The sequence below is a fragment of the Lithobates pipiens genome, unplaced genomic scaffold (genome assembly GCF_037356315.1).
Source record: "Lithobates pipiens isolate NorthernLeopardFrog02 unplaced genomic scaffold, aLitPip1_a1.2 Scaffold_23, whole genome shotgun sequence".
Lineage (NCBI taxonomy): Eukaryota > Metazoa > Chordata > Amphibia > Anura > Ranidae > Lithobates > Lithobates pipiens.
The window spans coordinates 322496801-322514800 of record NW_027507785.1 but is presented as its reverse complement, the minus strand read 5'-3'; positions in this window follow the sequence as shown (position 1 = coordinate 322514800).

Genomic DNA, 18000 nt, shown 5'->3' with positions numbered 1-18000 from the left:
TAGGGTAATACAAGTAAATAATCCAAATGCGGGTCAAGCAGGACAGCCACCTACAGTGACTCGACAAGTCGTTCTGAGGACATGGACACCTTGGTCGGCTGACACTCTTATGGCATTAATACAGAATGCTCCTGATCCCGTAGCAAAACCTGCCGCATTCTGTAGATTCGTGACACAATTACTAGACACACATGAAGCAACTTGGCAAGATGGGGAAGATTTGTGTAGACATAAAATGACACTAACGATGTTTAATCAATTTATGAATGAAATTGCTCCACATAGACCACAAGGGGATCCAGCGACAGATCCACCAGGAATACACCCCCGTCATATAGACTCTAGACCCCTGTTTATTAATCAGTTACGAGAATTTTGCCAAGGGAAACAGCAGGAAAGGGGTTCGACAGCGCCCATAAAACAGGCCCCAGGTCAGACTGTTACAGAATTTTACCTCAACATGGAAAGCATGATGGCTGACGAAGGTCTAGATTTAGCCTTACCCGTCACCATTAGGGCTTTCAATCGACAGTTTATGGAAGGACTAGTACCCCAAATAGGTGACAAATTGAAGGCATGTACTCCCGAATGGAGAGCCATACGGGACAGAGGAACATTGTTGCAGAAAGCACAAGGCATAGAGGCTGATTTAGCAGAAGCTAAACCCAGAAGGACACCGGGAGTTAACACTGTTGCCCGGGTCAATGAAGGAGGGATTTCCTCCCGTAAACCTCTTACCTGTTATTACTGCAACAAGGTGGGACATATAAAAAGAGACTGTAGGAAAAGAATAAAAGACGAACAGGAAGGAAACACGGACAGAGACACGAGGGACTACAGACAGAGGCGTACCAACGATAGGGACGATCCGACCGCATGACTTGCCCCAGTCCTAGCTGAATCAGAGAATAAAATGCTCCACATGTTGATGAAGGTGGAAGGTAAACATATTCCTTGTTTAGTTGACACAGGAGCATCACGCAGCTTATTATCTGATTCAGTAGTCCCTCCACACATGACATCCCGTGACACCATACCCATAAGTGGTTATGACGGTCTTTTGTCCGATGCCCCACTGACTAAACCTTTAAAAGTAAAAATAGGGAATCACATGTTTTTGTCACGCTTTTTGATTTCCAGAGGAGCCCCTACTAATTTATTAGGAGCAGATATTCTTCAGAAAATAGGAGCAAACATTACTTATCATCCAGATGGTATGGTCACCTTAGCAATAGGAGATGACCCAGAGGGTATAGAAATCTGTAATAAAATACAATGTTTGGAAGTAGAACCAGAACTGTCCAATACACCCTCGCCGGAAATAGATCAAATTCTGTCTAGCCTTCCGGAAGGGCTATGGGAAACACATCCAGCAGACGTTGGGCTTTTGCCCATACCCCCGGTTACTCTACAGCTGATTCCAGGAGCAGTTCTCCCCCAGCAGAAACAGTACCCACTCAGTGCGCCCCAGGAAGCAGCTATAGAACTACAAGTGGAGGCTCTACTCAAAAGTGGAGCATTAAAAGAAATACAGTCACCAGCCAATACCCCATTGTATCCGGTCAAGAAAAAGACATTGGGGGATGGCCCAGTAAAGTATAGAATGGTACAAGACCTAAGGGCAGTAAACAAAATATTGGTCCCAATAATGCCACTAGTACCAAACCCGCATACTTTACTTTCAGAAGTACCATCAGATAGCTCCTCATTTACTGTTATAGACTTGGCTAATGCTTTCTTTTCTGTACCCCTGGCGGAGGAATGTCAACCGTGGTTTGCGTTCCGTCTCAAAAACCGCCAGTTGACCTGGACACGCCTACCGCAAGGAATGGCACATTCGCCAACTCTATACTCGCAAGCCCTACAGACAGTGTTGGGGGAATGGCAACCACCTGACACTTGTGTATTGTTGCAATATGTAGATGACCTATTGTTATGTTGTCCGGATAACGATACTTGTTTAAAAGCCACTCTATCATTGTTACAATTCCTGGCTGAAAAAGGGTGCAAAGTGAATAGAACTAAGTTACAGGTATGCCAGAAAAAGGTTGTCTTTTTGGGCCACTGTATATCCCAGGGTACTCGACACCTCACTGAAGAACGAGTCCAGGCCATAAGACAAATGAATGTCCCACGCAACTTTAAGCAACTTCGTATGTTTCTGGGAATGGTATCATATTGTAGACAATGGATACCACATGCCAGTTCTCTGATGCAGCCATTATATGATTGCTTGAAAATAGTACCCTATGTACTCACAGAAGCAGGTCATAAGTCTTTTAGCACCTTAAGAAAGTTACTAATTTTGGCACCTGCGATCGGGATCCCTGACTATACCAAAACATTTCATTTGTACATTGCTGAAATCACGGGACACGCAACAGGGGTGTTGACACAACAACACATCAAACAAAGGCCGGTAGCATACTTCTCGGCGGCTCTCGATCCTGTCTCTAGAGGATCACCGTCCTGTGTACGAGCAGTCGCAGCAGTGTCAATTATCATTGACAAATCCTCAGAAATTGTCTTAGACAATCCTGTAGTGGTACATACCACACATGACATACACGCCATCTTGTCACAAGTTCAGCCAAAGCACATATCAATGGCGAGGCAGCTGCGTCTGCAATGCACCTTGCTCCTACCTCCCAATGTTACCTTCCAGCGATGCACTTCCTTTAACTTAGCACAACTTCTACCCTTACAGACAGATTTGACAGGGGGGAGTAATGGTGAAGGCACAGCACAAGAAACTCAGGATTCTGACACACTTTCATTTCATGACATAACATCTGATGAACACGATTGTTTTCAACTTATGGAACAAGAGATCACGGGGTTCCCACATGTCACAGACACACCCATTGCAAATGCAGAACACACACTGTACATAGATGGTAGTAGATTTGCCGATGACAAAGGTAAATATCACACAGGTTATGCTGTGGTAACGGACACACAGGTAATTGAGGCAAAGTCATTACCAGCACACATGTCGGCACAAGAAGCGGAACTAACGGCCTTAGAAAAAGCCTTAGAACACTTAGAGGGACAAGAAGGGAACATTTACACTGACTCTGCCTATGCTTATGGTGTTGCACATGATTATGGCCACATATGGAAAGCTAGAGGTTACCTTACAGCAGCAGGCACACCTGTTAAACATGGTGAAGGAATCAAAAGAGTCCTGAACAATCTTCAAAAAGTTAGAAGAGTAGCCATTATGAAGATAGCGGCACACACGAGCGCAAAAACAATTGAGGCAAAAGGAAATGCATTTGCAGATTTAACTGCAAAACAAGCAGCTCTAGGGGAAGTAAGCCCTGAGACCTTAGCTACGGTAAAGGTGAGCATCCCAGAACCGACATGGCAGCAGATGAGTAAACTACAGGAGCAAGCAGGAGAGAGCGAGAAAGATAGATGGGTAAAAATGGGAGCAGCACCAGGCCTTGACAATATATGGAGGGAAGGAGGCAGAATATGCCTACCTGCCTCTCTATACCCAGCAATGGCAGCGGCTGTCCACTTGCCCACTCATGTCAGCTCCAATTCTATGTATAGGATTGTAAGCCAAGGATGGCTAGCCCCTGGATTCAGTAGTACTGCAAGGAACTACTGTGCTGCATGCCAAATCTGTCTGTTAAATAACCCAGGACAGAGAGTGAAAACCCCACGTAAACATCAGGTTCGGGCCCAGTATCCCTTTCAGAGACTGCAAATTGACTATATCCAAATGCCTAAGAGCGGCCCATTTGAATTTTGTCTCGTGTGCATCTGCTTATTTTCAGGCTGGCCAGAAAGTTATCCAGTGAAATCAGCTACAGCGAAAGCCACAGCGAAGAAACTGATCACAGAGTTAATACCTAGGTTTGGTCTTCCTGAAACCATAGAATCAGATAGGGGAACACACTTTACAGGAGAAATCATGCAGAATGTAATGGCTATGTTAGGGGTTCAACAAAGTTTCCACACCCCTTACCACCCACAGAGTTCAGGATCAGTAGAAAGAGTAAATGGGACAACAAAGTTAAAAATACAAAAAGCTATGCAAGAGTTAAATAAACCTTGGCCAGAATGTCTGCCTTTAGCTTTGTTCTCCATAAGGTATACTCCAACGGGAAAAACAGGGTTATCCCCATATGAAATACTTTTTGGGAATGCACCCAGACTAGGTTTATACTTTCCACAGAGTATGCAATTGCAATGTGATAGTTTGACTGCATATGTGATACAATTACAACAGCATCTAACTAAGATCCACAAAAGTGTGTATTCTTCTCTTCCAGACCCTAACTCAATAGCAGGTACTCATTCGCTGAGCCCCGGAGATTGGGTCTATGTAAAGAAACATACCAGAAAAGCTTTAGAGCCACGGTTTGAAGGACCATATCAAGTACTGCTGACCACTCCCACATCGGTCAAGTTGGAGGGTAAAGCAGCCTGGATCCACGCTTCACACTGTAAAAAGGAGCCAGTTGGCAAATGACAACATGTATCTTTTTATTCTTTTTGTTTCAGTAATCCTGACCAATAGTTTGGTTACCTCACAGAATGAAATTCACAAGGATGAAGGATTTTCTAAAAAAATGTTATTACTGAAGTTTAAATATGCTTATGCTCGGAAGTCAGGATATGAGAAATGTTGGATTTGTAGTAAATTACACCCCAGTACAGCAAACATACCACTGATGGCAGTTCCTATAAATTATACTGACCTTGCTAACAGTAGCATTAACATAACTGGAACAAATACCAGCAAGACAGTAATGTTTAAATCAAATGGTCTCGCCTTTCCCCCTGATTGGTGTTTCAACCTAGGAAACACAACGGGAGGAAATAGAAAATGCCAAGACAGCAAGTTTAATTTGTCCATTGTCGTATTAAATGGAAGCTTCTACCCCAGTAATTCCAGTACACACCAGACATTATCTGACTTCCTCACTAACATTGTGGATAATAATGTTAGGTGGTTAGTATCCAACTTATCCCTCTATGGATACACCTCTCGTTATAGAAATGATATCAGTTCAAGATCAGTAGCTCTCGGAAACAATATATACATCTGTTGTGGGGATAAGTGTTATACCTGGATACCTAGAAGGGCTCAGGGATGGTGCTACCTCGCAAGTTTGGTACCAGTAATGGGAGTAGTGGGTGATGAACGAGGTGATCACCTACTAGAAGCTAGTATGCACCCCAGATATCCCCTCAGATATCGTAGCAAGAGAGAAATATTCTTAGAGCAGGACATGGCATGGGCTTGGTTCCCGTCCTGGACAGGATGGGGTATAGACTTAATGAAGCGACTAAATAACTATACTGGAATAATTAATGATATTTTGGAGAAAAACTCTGATGACATTACTAAGTTAAATCTAGAGACCAGAGCCATCACAAAACAAATAGAATTACATGAGTTAGCGATTGAAAGTATGAGTGCAGCATTAACAGGACTCTGTGAGGCTACAGAAGACTATGAATGTTGTACTTGGATACATAACACCAGCATCGAAGTACCCGACTATTATGACATCATTGCACGACACCGCACAGAAGTAAAGGATCTACAGGAGAAGGCCCGTAATATTGGCCGTGACTGGGATCCTTTTGGTGGAACTTTTAGTTTCTCTGGGTTATTTTCTTGGTTCAAGAAGGCAGCAATGACGATTATAGTAGTGCTTATATTCATATTTCTCATTTATTTGTGTTTTAAGTTGTTTATGTGCTTTTGCAAGAAAGCCAAGGTAAATGCTGTAGAAAAGATGGAACTTTTGTAAGTTGATAAGTTGGATAAGATAGGTGGATTTAGTTTCTTGACATCACCCATCTTTCAGAAAGGCCACTCTTCCTGAATTTTAGATGTTGGTACTATCCAGGGGGATGGGTGTATACCCCTCTGACAACTCGCGGTCAGGGAGAGTACTTTGGACATAGGCCGACTAGAACTTGTTCAGGTGGACCCAGGGTAAGAGGGAGGGGTGATGTCAAAGGGGGAAATTGTGAGGATCAAGGTATAAGAATAAAAATGGTTGACAGTATATTTCTATTAATGCTTATCTCGTCTGTTTTCAGTTGTTTTAAAGACATCATTCTTAAAGGCCGGATGGGTGCAGTCACATCCAGTCACGTACACACAAAGAGGAAGCCATGTCATAAGGGTCAACTGCTGCATCAGCTCAAAAAGCAGAAGACACTTAGAAATTGCCTTTTATAGAAGTTGTTTTGTTTCAACATTTTTAACGCCTGTCTTTCCTTTGTGTATATAAGACCTGTGTGATAATAAAGAGACTCAGAGTGTGAGTGAGTGCGACCGTCTGAGCAGACATACTGAGAAGTTTTTCCGTGTCTCCTTGCTTAGATAAGACTCTAATAATAATTGGGAAGCGGTAACATAACTTATGAATAGGTGACTTGCAGTAGTCACACCTAACAGGGGTGTGTAGGCCTAGCAGCAGGGGAGAGCATAAAACCCAAAAGCATGGTGTAATTCCTGTGGCCATCAACCCTCCTCCCCCCGCCCTCAACAAAAGCAACTGCCATATCCATCTATTGCCAGGGTACACATCGTCTCGCTGCCATGTAGAGAGTATCATAGAAAAAAGACCCCCCCACCGCAAATCAATGTACCTCAGTCTTCCATAGAAAAGGAGACACAGCGGGGGTCCGGAGGGGACCCAACGGGGTGGGGGGGGGGGAGCACAAAAAAGAAGGGAAAAAATCCGGGCTATGGAGGGCAAGAAAGTCACAAAACCGCTGGGGGTACTGATAGAGGACAGTTGGGGGAGCCCAAAATAAGTCAGGGGTCAAGCAGCAAAACAAGGGAGCTACTCACGGTGTGGAGGTTCCTCCCGCTGGGCTAACCTAGGCCGCCATCGGTTGCGCTGCAACCTGGGCTGTAACGGGCCTATGTACGCTGAGGGACCAGATCTTCCAACCGGGCGAGGAAGCAGTTGTAACCAGTCAGGGACAGGGATCTGTTCCGCCTCAAGGAACCTGAAGAGGCTGGGCAGGTCAGCTGGCGACTGCAGGGTGTATATGTTGCCTTCCCTCCGGAAAGTGACGGCAAGTGGGTACCCCCAACGATAGGTACATCCCTTCGCTTTGCCAACTCCAGGACGTGGCGTAGTAGGGCCCTACGTTTCAGCGTGGCCCTGGAAAGATCCGGGAGAATGGAAATGGCAGCTCCGTTTAAGTCAACTTCTCCCTGCTCCCATGCTCTTCTCAGTATCTCGTCTTTCTGTGGGTATCGTAGCAGTTTGCAAAGGACATCCCGCGGACGTTCCGGATCAGCATTTCTAGGTCCCAGAGTCCGGTGAAGACGTTCCACTTCCACAGCACCCGCGGGATCCTCCAAGAGAATACGAAAAACTTCTTGCACAGCGGCCTCCATAGTTTCACCCTCGAGGGATTCGGGTACTCCTCGGAGCCGCAGATTGTTCCTGCGGCTCCTGTCTTCCACGTCTTCTAAGTGGAGCTGAAGTGCAATAGCTGTGTCACGATGTTGGTCTCGGGACCTTTCCAAGTCCGCCACTCGGTGCTCCAATGTGGAAAAGGAGGCCTCCCCCGCCGACACCCTTTCCGTCAAAGCGGACACATCTTCCCTCACCTCCTGGATATCTCTGCGGTGCGTCTCCTCGAGGCGTAAAATAAGCGCCTCAATGTCCGTTCTGGTGGGGAGGGCCTGTTTCAAGGATCGGAGATCTTGTTTGACCTGGTCCGACCCCCGGGAACTTCCTGGTACATCCATTGAAGCCGAAGTTACAGGCGGAGTGTCCGCGGCTGGATGTCGATCCGCCAGGGTGTCCCGACTCTCAGGCCGTGCTTGAGATGCTCCGCGTGGTGTGCCTCGTGGCACCGCCAAGGCCGCACCTGTAGACCGTCTTTGCGTGGGGTTAAAGTAGCGTTGCATCTCCCCGGCAGGGGTCCCAGAGCGATCTCCCTTAGCAGCTGCCCTTGTCCTGCATCTTTCGGGTGATTGCATGCCGATTTAACAGTGGAACACCGTGGGTGGAAGGCCGGGGCCGGGAGCTCACAGAAAATGCGACTTCACTCCGCCATGTCCAGGCCACGCCCTCGCAGTAACTTTTTTTAGCCAAGCCACCAGAGATGCTCAACAGTTCCCTTTGGATCCTTCAGACCAGGGGTCTCCAAACTTTGACCCTGGGGCTGGATGCGGCTCTTTGCTAGCCTTTATATAGGCCCAAGGGGCACACTTCTATCCACTTACACCAACAACGGGGCAGTAATACTCCAACTGACACCATCAAAACAGCACAGTTCTAATGGCAACGTGCATTCAGAACTACATACAAAGCCACTAGATGCGTAAACCACTGGGAACTTTCCCAAAAACTGTCTCAGAGATGGTACCTTACATCATACAGAATGGCAACATTTTCTCGCTCCAAGTCCCCACTGTGTTAGAGAGAATGTGGTACTGTAGGAAACATCCTACATGTGTTCTGGTCTGGTTTTTGGAAGAGTTTATTTAGGTGCATTTCACAAATCACAGGAGTTCTGACGCCCCCGGACCCTGGGGTAGCCCTATTAAATTTAGACATTGAAACCTTCTCTCCTTGCTTTTGCACGGTGGTCACACACATCTTCCTAGCGGCCAGATCATTAATAGCCAGAAATTGGAAATCCAATAAGGTACCCAATGTCTCAGAAGTACTTGAAATTATACAAATCAATTACGCTTACGAATCCTTGGTAGCAAATAAGGATGGAAGGAGGAAAATGTTTGACATCCAGTGGAAAATATGGACAGATTGGTTCAAAGTAGAATAAGGCATGTCTTTAGGAATGTATTACATAGGAATGTAACATTGTTTTTAAAGACAAACATTACCTGCTCAAACCTTGCATCATCACACCTCTATAGCTTACTGGATGCAATGTACACTCTGGCTACATATCACTGTATTGTGTATTCTCTGTACTTTTTGTATTTTGTACCACTTTGTATTTTGCAAAAACTCTTTAATAAAAAACTATTGAAAAAAAATAAAAAAAAATAAAAGGGGGCACAGTTCTTCCATTGACGCCAATGATGGGGCACAACCACGATTCTTTTTGTTGAAACCAACAATGGAGCACTAGTCCTCCCACTGACACCAAAGATATGGTATTGTTTACTCCCACTGGATACCTGGATATTTTCTACTCGATATGGCCCTAGTCCAGGCCCCCTAAATTCTGAAGGACAGTAAACTGGCTAAAAAGTTTGAAGACCCCTGCTTTAGACAATCTTGTCTTGTACCTTGTTTTTAATGAACCTTGAACCCCTCGCTGTTCCCATGAACTTTGTAAGCTATGAACTTTAAGTCATGCCTTTGCACTTCCTGTTTGGATTGTGCTCTCTCCAGCCAAGATCTCGCTCTCGTCTCTCCTGCTGCCGTCCATATCTTCACTACTTAACTACTTAAGGGTGGCACAGTGGTGTAGTGGGTAGCAATCTCACCTAGCAGTAAAAAGGGTCACTGGTTCAAATCCCAACCACGACACTACCTGCCTGGAGTTTGCATGTTCTACCTGCGGCTGCATGGGTTTCTTCCGGGTACTCTGGTTTCCCCCCACACTCCAAAGACATGCAGGTAGGTTAATTGGCTTCTGTCCAAAATTGGCTCTAGTATATGAATGGGGACATTGGATTGTTGGCTCCTTGAGGGTAGGGACTGATGCGAGTGTGCAATGTACACGGATAGGGACAATTGTAGACACTCACTCAGGTTGAACCTTATTCAACCTTACTAACTATGTAACTACTGCTCATTACTGACCTTTGGCTTGCTCCTCAACTGGACTTCTTCTTGATCCCTTCCAACCTGCAATCACTTGTTACCAACCTTTGGCTTGTTTACTGACTATGCTTCTGCTTGATCTTTATCTGCTACTGGGCCTGGGCTTGCTCACCTCCTGATCCTCAGGACTGTGACCTGGTACTAACATGCAGCAAAACCCATCTCCACCATCAGGATCTCTGGTGAACACCGGTTAATGCCTAGACCCTGCACCTTAGGTGAGCCTGTGTCATCCGCCAGGGTTGCCTGCTTGCATATTCATCCTGTTGGCCTCTGTACCGCTATAGCTACTGCACTCCAAGCCTGACCGTGACAGAAGGGAAGGCTGGATGTCAGATTTAAATCCTGCCACTAAGCCTCAGTCTCAATAAGGCGTGGGGCTTAGTGGCAGTGGTGGTGTTTAATAGTGACTTGGAAAAGTCAGGGTCTTGTGCATAGCCTGCGTCTATTATCCAAGGCAGCTCCATATGGATGTAAAGTAGTACTTGTACACTAGTACTTGAAGGGACCAAAAAAACTTTTACTTTACTCCTTATTGCCAGTTTTTTTTAATCTCAGGTCAATATTCCCATTAGAAATCACGAGAAAGAAAATTGAGAAACTAATCAGCAGCCCCAAAAAAAGAGGAAAAAAAATAAATAAAATCCTCCAAGACATATTTTTTCCAGCAAATATAAATATAAATTTCCAGCCAGTATAAATTTGGGTTCAGTAAAGCGCTACAAAGAGATATATGACACGCTCCCATCACGATGTACAATCCGAAATCTCATTTCACATAATTGATGAAGCCCCCCATTACATATCTATCATTCAGTGCGGATAGGAGATGCAGCCGGTTTACCGCCGCGCCTTCCCTTTCTTTAAATAATCCATTGACTTCACACCAGATCGCAACATTGATATCACAGACGTAATTATTTTCATAAATCATTTTTCCGTTCTTCTCATCTCAACAAAAAAAAAAAGAAAAAACTTTGATCATATTAATTGTGTTCGCCCAGCAGAACTGAAATCACAGCCGTGACTTTAATTAATAATATTGATTTGCAGCTATAAAAGCGTTCCTGAGAGTCATCGCCGAATACAGAACGATATGCACGACCTGATTAATGAACGCCGTTATTAGCGGAGTGCGACTAACAGAAAACGGCGTCAAACAACCGGGATAAAGAACAATACATGTCATTGTCTTTAATTCTCTTATTGTTAATAAAATAGAGATTACAAATTAAAAGGCATCGTGTTGAACATGTTATGGAAGAAGGTGAATTGGGACAATCATAGGACTTGCAACAAGGTCGATATAGTGCAGACTCAGAGCAGTTCTCCAGAATTAAAGTGTTCCCTACCAGCAAACTTCTATTCGTAGCACCCTCTAGTGTGCAATTAAATGAGTGCAGGCATATGTATATATGACTAATGCCCCGTACACACAACCGGACTTTCCGTCAGACTAGGTCCGACGGTCTTCCCGACGGACTTTCAGCGGACTTCCGACGGACTTTCCGAACGAACGGACTTTGGCCACATACAATCACACCAAAGTCCGACGGATTCGACCATGATGACGTATGACCGGACTAGAATAAGGAAGTTTATAGCCAGTAGCCAATAGCTTCTCTAGCGTCGGTTTTCCTTAATCAGATTAGCATACAGATGAACTGATTTTTTGACCGGACTCGAGTCCGTCAGAAAGATTTGAAATAATGTTCTAAATCTAAAGTCCGTCTGATTTTTCGACAGCAAAGGTCCAAGGAAGCCCACATACGGTCGAATTGTCCGACGGATTCGTTCTGTCTGACCTATGCTGTTGAAAAGTGCAGCCGTGTATACACGGTATTATGGTTAGTTTGTGAGTCTGAAATTAGGTCGGAATGCAATATTCCCCATGCACACATTCATGGAAATGGCTGTAATAATGCTGGGTGCTGTAATAACAACCGACTGGAAACTGTAGACAATCTCAGTTGAGAAATGTCATCAGCAAACCTATAATTCCTCAAAGGGGTCCAAAGCTTTATTCACATGGTCACACGGTACACGTACGACAATGTTTCGGAGCCATGCAGGGCTCCTTCCTCAGGCAAGTTGCCTGACAAAGGAGCCCTGCTTGTCTCAGAAACATTGCCGTATGTGTACCATATGACCATGTGAATAAAGCTTTGGACCCTTCTGAGGAATCCTTGGTGCTCTGATGAAATTTCTCCACTGAAATTAGGTCAGGGTTTACTGTAAGTCAGACTGGATGACTCACAGAGGCAGGTCCTCCCCCTGGATCTGGAAGTTTGGAGAAATTTCTAGAAGTTAGTGGGCGGGGCCCAGGAGGCTGATCTGTGTCTGGGGGGGTGGCTTTACCTCCAGGCTGGGCTCCGGCTTGCCTGTGAAAGTCCTGACAACATTAAGGTTTGGAAAATAAAATAATCTTGCCTGAGAAGCAGCAGAGAGCAAAGAGGACAGAGTGAGTACATCAGCACACCCGGGGAATCATAAGTGGAGAGACTGCCACATGTAACAAGCCTTTCTGGAGGACACCATTGTGCTTAACCCCTCTATCCCTTGCCCTGGGAGATCTTCAGAGCAGCTAGGCGGGCTGGTGGACACGCTGTCAAGTGGGCTGGTAGTTCCTGCAGGCAGTAGAGCTGGGGGCAGTTTCTACAGTGGAGTTGGAGATACTTCTGTATGCAATGTGCTACTTAATAGAGCAGAGGCCTCCAAACTTTCTAAACAAAGGGCCAGTTTACTGTCCTTCAGGCTTTGAGGGGGCCAGTGGTCAGTGGGAATACTGCCCCATTGTTTGTATTAGGGGAAGAAATCGTTCCCCATCATTAGTGTCTTCAGGTAGGAATAGTGCCTCATTGTTGGCATCAGGGGAAGGAATAGCGCCCCATCATTTCTGTCAATAGGAGGAATCGTGCCCGATTGTTGGCATCAGTGGGAGGAATAGTGTCCCATCATTTATGTCAGTGGGTGGAATAGTGTCCCATTGTTGGGGTCAGTGGTAGGAATAGTGCCCTATTGTTGGTATCAGTAACAGGAATTATGGCCCATTGTTAGTGTAGAAGGAATAGTGCATTGGGAGAGGAACAGTGTCCCAAGGGCCTGATAAAGGTAAGCAAAGGCCACATCTGGCCCCCGGTTTGGAGACCACTGATCTAGAGGGATTGAGAGTTTTTAGTCCTTAAGGAGCTTTTGTATTTTGATTATCAGAGACTATCAGTGTCTTGGAAGGAGAACAGTTCAGAATGCTGTACATAGGGAGGAAGTTATCCCGGTTTATTGTTGCAGTCAAGCTGGGCATCCCATAATTCCTATTTCCCATCCAAGTTATTACCCATAATAAAGCAACAAAAACCAAGACTGTTCCTTGTGTCTGGATGGGAGTCACCTGGCCGCGCAGGAGTGGGGTATAATCTTTATCAGCAGCCCTTGTAGGGGTAGCGCTACATATTTTTTGCTCTCTTTTGGTCCATCAGCCACTTCCCGCTTGTAGGATGTCATATGATGTCCTGGATTTTCAGTGGTTATACCAGGATTATGGCGGCAATTCACTTTGATGTAAAAGCTGGATTGCTTTTACAGGCTGCAGGAGAGGTTGCCCCCCCCCCCCTCCCCATCCCCCTCCCCACCCCCCTCTCTGGGCTCTTCCGTCCCAGTGGGGAGCTCAGTCAACACTGAAGATGGCAGTTCTGCCAGCTAACCATAGAGCCATAGAGGTGATTGGGGACCGGATCTTCAACGATCATCTCATTGAAGCTTATATGAGATTTTTTGATTGGGTTGACATATATTTTAGAGATACGTCAACCAAATAGCTAGCACAGTTCCTCCACATTTTACTTTACAGCAGGGATGGCCCGTCCTTTAAGAGCGCATGGGCACCGCCCCCCCCCCCCCCCCAATCCATGTGTCCAGCCATTTTCAGGGGGGTTTTGAAGCCCCTGATTAGAGCCAGAGGCTCTAATAGGCTTCAAAATAGGGTGGGCTCGGGGAAGGGTGCATAGAATGCAAACGGAGCCCACCCAGGTGTGTTACAACAGCAAATGAATATTCACTGTTGTAACACTGATCCTCCTCCTGGTCAATGAGGTAGCTGGTTTTGCGAGTCTTCAGCATAAAGGTGCACCCTCATTTTTACAAGGGGGGGGGGGAATGTTTGCACACCTATTTGGCTCCTGGTAATTAGTGTGCCTTGAAGAAGTATTCATACTCCTTGAAATGTTCCACATTTTGTCATGTTACAACCAAAAACGTAAATGTATTTTATTGGGATTTTATGTGATAGACCAACACAAAGTGGCACATAATTGTGAGGTAGAAGGAAAAATTATAAATTGTTTTCAATATTTTTTACACATAAAGATGTGAAAAGTGTGGCGTGCATTTGTATTGAGCCCCCCTGAGTCAATACTTTGTAGAACCGCCTTTCACTGCAATTACAGCTGTAAGTCTCTTTGGGGATGTCTCTACCAGCTTTGCACATCTAGAGAGGGACATTTCTGCCCCATTCTTCTTTGCAAAATATCTCAAGCTCTGTCAGATTGGATGGAGAGCGTCTGTGATCAGCAATTTTTAAGTCTTGCCACAGATTCTCAATGTGATTTAGGTCTGGACTGTGACTGGGCCATTCTAACACATGAATATGCTTTGATCTAAACCATTCCATTGTATCTCTGGCTGTATGTTTCGGGTCGTTGTCCTGCTCCTGCTAAACTGTTTACAGTGTGAGATACAACGTATGTCTATTCGAATGATTGTCAGAGAGCTGATACAACAATGAACCAACAACCAAAGCTGACCATCTATCAACGGAACAATTATGGATGTAAACCAACTCCTCAATGAGGAGCCACAACTCAGCTCAGTGTGCATAGGAGCTCAATACCATATGGTGGGGTTAGCAGGTGTCAGTGATATTGGAAGCCACATCCCATCCCACTGGGGAGCTCAAATCCGTCTAAAATCTAGATACCCTCGGGGGAAAGGTGTGGGAGAGGCACCACCCCAATGGGCCCTGTGCACAGTGGCCAATTGGCCCATTTAGCAGTATGAATGTGCATAGTGTCCATGATCGTGTTGTGAATCCGCTCCATGAGGCGGATAGAATCCATCCTCTGAAGGACCTAAGACCAGGGAGTCAAATGTGAGCGCCAATGTAGCGCTATAGTCCACTGAATGGCACAAAACAATGAGTTGATCAATCTTTGAGAGGACTGGGGGATCCCCGGAATTGAGGCAAACAATAAGCATCGTGCGGCCGTCAGATCAACTCTAGTGCCCGCAATGGTAGCCACCGTGGTAGAAACATGATCCCAGATAGGTTGGAGCTGAGGACAGCTCCAAAAAATGTGGAGTAGGGTACCAACCGTTGGACACCCCTTAAAACACAAGCTCAGATTCATTCTTGCAGCCGTTTATATATGGCACCATTGTAATTTTGCACTGTACCCCTTCCCTGAACCTATTTCTGGAACTGTGAGTTTTTTGCTGTTCAGGTGTGAGGTGGAAGAGCAATCCGCACAATAGCACTTCTTTAGTGAATATTAGTGAGATCCGTCATTGCTTATTTGCACATGAACATTTAGGAATCTTTGCACCTTTGTTAGTGTACGTAATTTTTTTTGCACTTTATATATATTCTTTTTATATTGTTGTTTTTTTTTTACATAATATTGCATTTGTTGCACAGTTAGGTGTTCAACTAAATTCCCCTTATTAATCCTAGGATTAATATCCTTTTTCTCTGTTGCAGATTGTACATTAGGGAGTTGACCGGAGCGCACCATTATATTTATATATACATTCATCAACATGGGGGCAAGGTGCTTTGGGGTGGGGGGGCCGCGCGGCCCCCCCTTCCCCAAGGCACCCCCCATGTTGAGGGCACGCGGCCTGGTATGGCTCAGGAGGGGAGGGCGCTCGCTCGTCCCCACCCCCTTTTCTGGCCGGCCGGGTAGCGTGCTTGGATAAGGGTCTGGTATGGATCTGGTTTTTTCGGCGTAGGGGGTTCCCCTTAGAATCCATACCAGACCTAAGGGCCTGGTATGCTTTCGGAGGGGGAACCCACGCCAAATTTTCTCATAAACCCCTACCCATTCACCTGTGAAAAAAAATGTACAAAAAAAACACAACACACAAGGGTTAAAATAGTTTATTGCACAGCTCCGGGGGTCTTCCGTCTTTGGGGGTCTTTTTCTGCCGCTATCTTCTGCTCTTTTGCTAGCACTTTCACTAGCGGAGGAGCCCGCCTTTCTTCTTCGCCGCCGCCCAGGGGTCTTTTTCCGACTTCGGGGGTCTTGTCCCCCTCTTTGGTTCTTCTTGCCGGGCCACTGCGCCTTCTTCTAGCTCTTTTACAGGCGGTGACCTGGTCTTCTGTCGCCGCTGTCACCGTCTTCTGTTCTTCTCTTCTTCTCTTCAGATGTTGCCTCGTCGCTCTCTCTGCTCACAATGACGGGCGCGTGGCGACTTATATAGGGACATTAACGGATGATGTCCCCGCCCATTGTGATGTCACAGTCCCAGAGGATGCTGGGGCTGTGACATCATAATGGGCGGGGACATCATCCGGTGATGTCCCCGCCCATAATGATGTCACAGTCCCTATATAATGATGTCATCCGGTGATGTCCCTATATAAGTCGCCGCGCACCGAGTCCCTGCCATTGTGAGCGGAGGCAGCGACGAGGCAACATCTGAAGAGAAGAAGAGAAGAACAGAAGACGGCGACAGCAGCGACAGAAGACCGGGCCACCGCCTGTAAAAGAGCTAGAAGAAGGCCCGGTGGCCCGGCAAGAAGAACCGAAGAGGGGACAAGACCCCCGAAGTCGGAAGAAGACCCCCGGGCGGCGGTGAAGAAGAAAGCCGGGCTCCTCCGCTAGTGAAAGAGCTAGCAAAAGAGCAGAAGACGGAGACCCCCGTAGCTGTGCAATAAACTATTTTAACCCTTGTGTGTTGTGTTTTTTTGTACATTTTTTTTTCACAGGTGAATGGGTAGGGGAACATTGTACCCCATACTCATTCACATAGGGTGGGGGGGGGGCGGTATCCGGGGGCCCCCTTATTAAAGGGGGCTCCCGGATTCCGATAAATCCCCCGCCCGCAGACCCCGACAACCAACGGCCAGGGTTGTCGGGAAGAGGCCCTTGTCCTCATCAACATGAGGAGGGCACGCGGCCTGGTACGGCTCAGGAGGGGGGGCGCTCTCTTCATCCCCACCCCCTTTCCTGGCCGGCCGGGTAGCGTGCTCGGATAAGGGTCTGGTATGGATCTGGGGGGGACCCCCACGCCGTTTCTTCGGAGTATGGGGGTTCCCCTTAGAATCCATACCAGACCTAAGGCCTGGTATGCTCTCGGAGGGGGAACCCACGACAAATTTTTCTCATAAATTTGGCGCAGAGTTCCCCCTTTAGAGCTGATTCTCTGATTGGCCACGGCAAAAGTCGCCTGGCCTGGGGCGACTTAAAGTTGTGTTGTAAGTCACCCCAGGTCGTGTCTAAGTCCTGTTCAAGTCTTCTCCAAGTTGCCTCACAAAGTCGTCCTGGAAGTCGTGTCGCCACTGTGTGAACCGGCTCTAATAGTTGTCCTGTGGACAGATTCTCCCACCTGAGCTGTGGATCTCTGCAGCTCCTCCAGAGTTGCTGCTTCTCTGATGAATGCTCTCCTTGCCCAGCCTGTCAGTTTAGGTGGACGGCCATGGCTTGGTAGGTTTGTACTTGTGCCATACAATTTCCATTTTTGGATAATGGATTTAACAGTGATCTGTGAGATGTTCAAAGCTCGGGATATTTTTTTTATAATCAAACCCCACTTTAAACTTTTCTACAACTTTATCCCTGACCTGTCTGGTGTGTTTCTCTGGTGTGATGTTGTTTGTTCACTAAGGTTCTCTAAAAAAACCTCTGAGGGCTTCACAAAACAGCTGTATTTAGGCTGAGATTAAATTACACACAAGTGGAATCTATTTACTAATTTGGTGACTTCTGAAGGCAATTGATTCCACTAGATTTTAGTTAGGGGGTATCAGAGTAAAGGGGGCTGCATACAAATGCACCCCACACTTTTCACATATTTATTTGTAAAATAGTTTGAAAACCATTTATTGTTTTCCTTCCAATTCACAATTATGTGCCACTTTGTGTTGGTCTATCACATTAAATCCCAATAAAATACATTTACGTTTTTGGTTGTAACATGACAA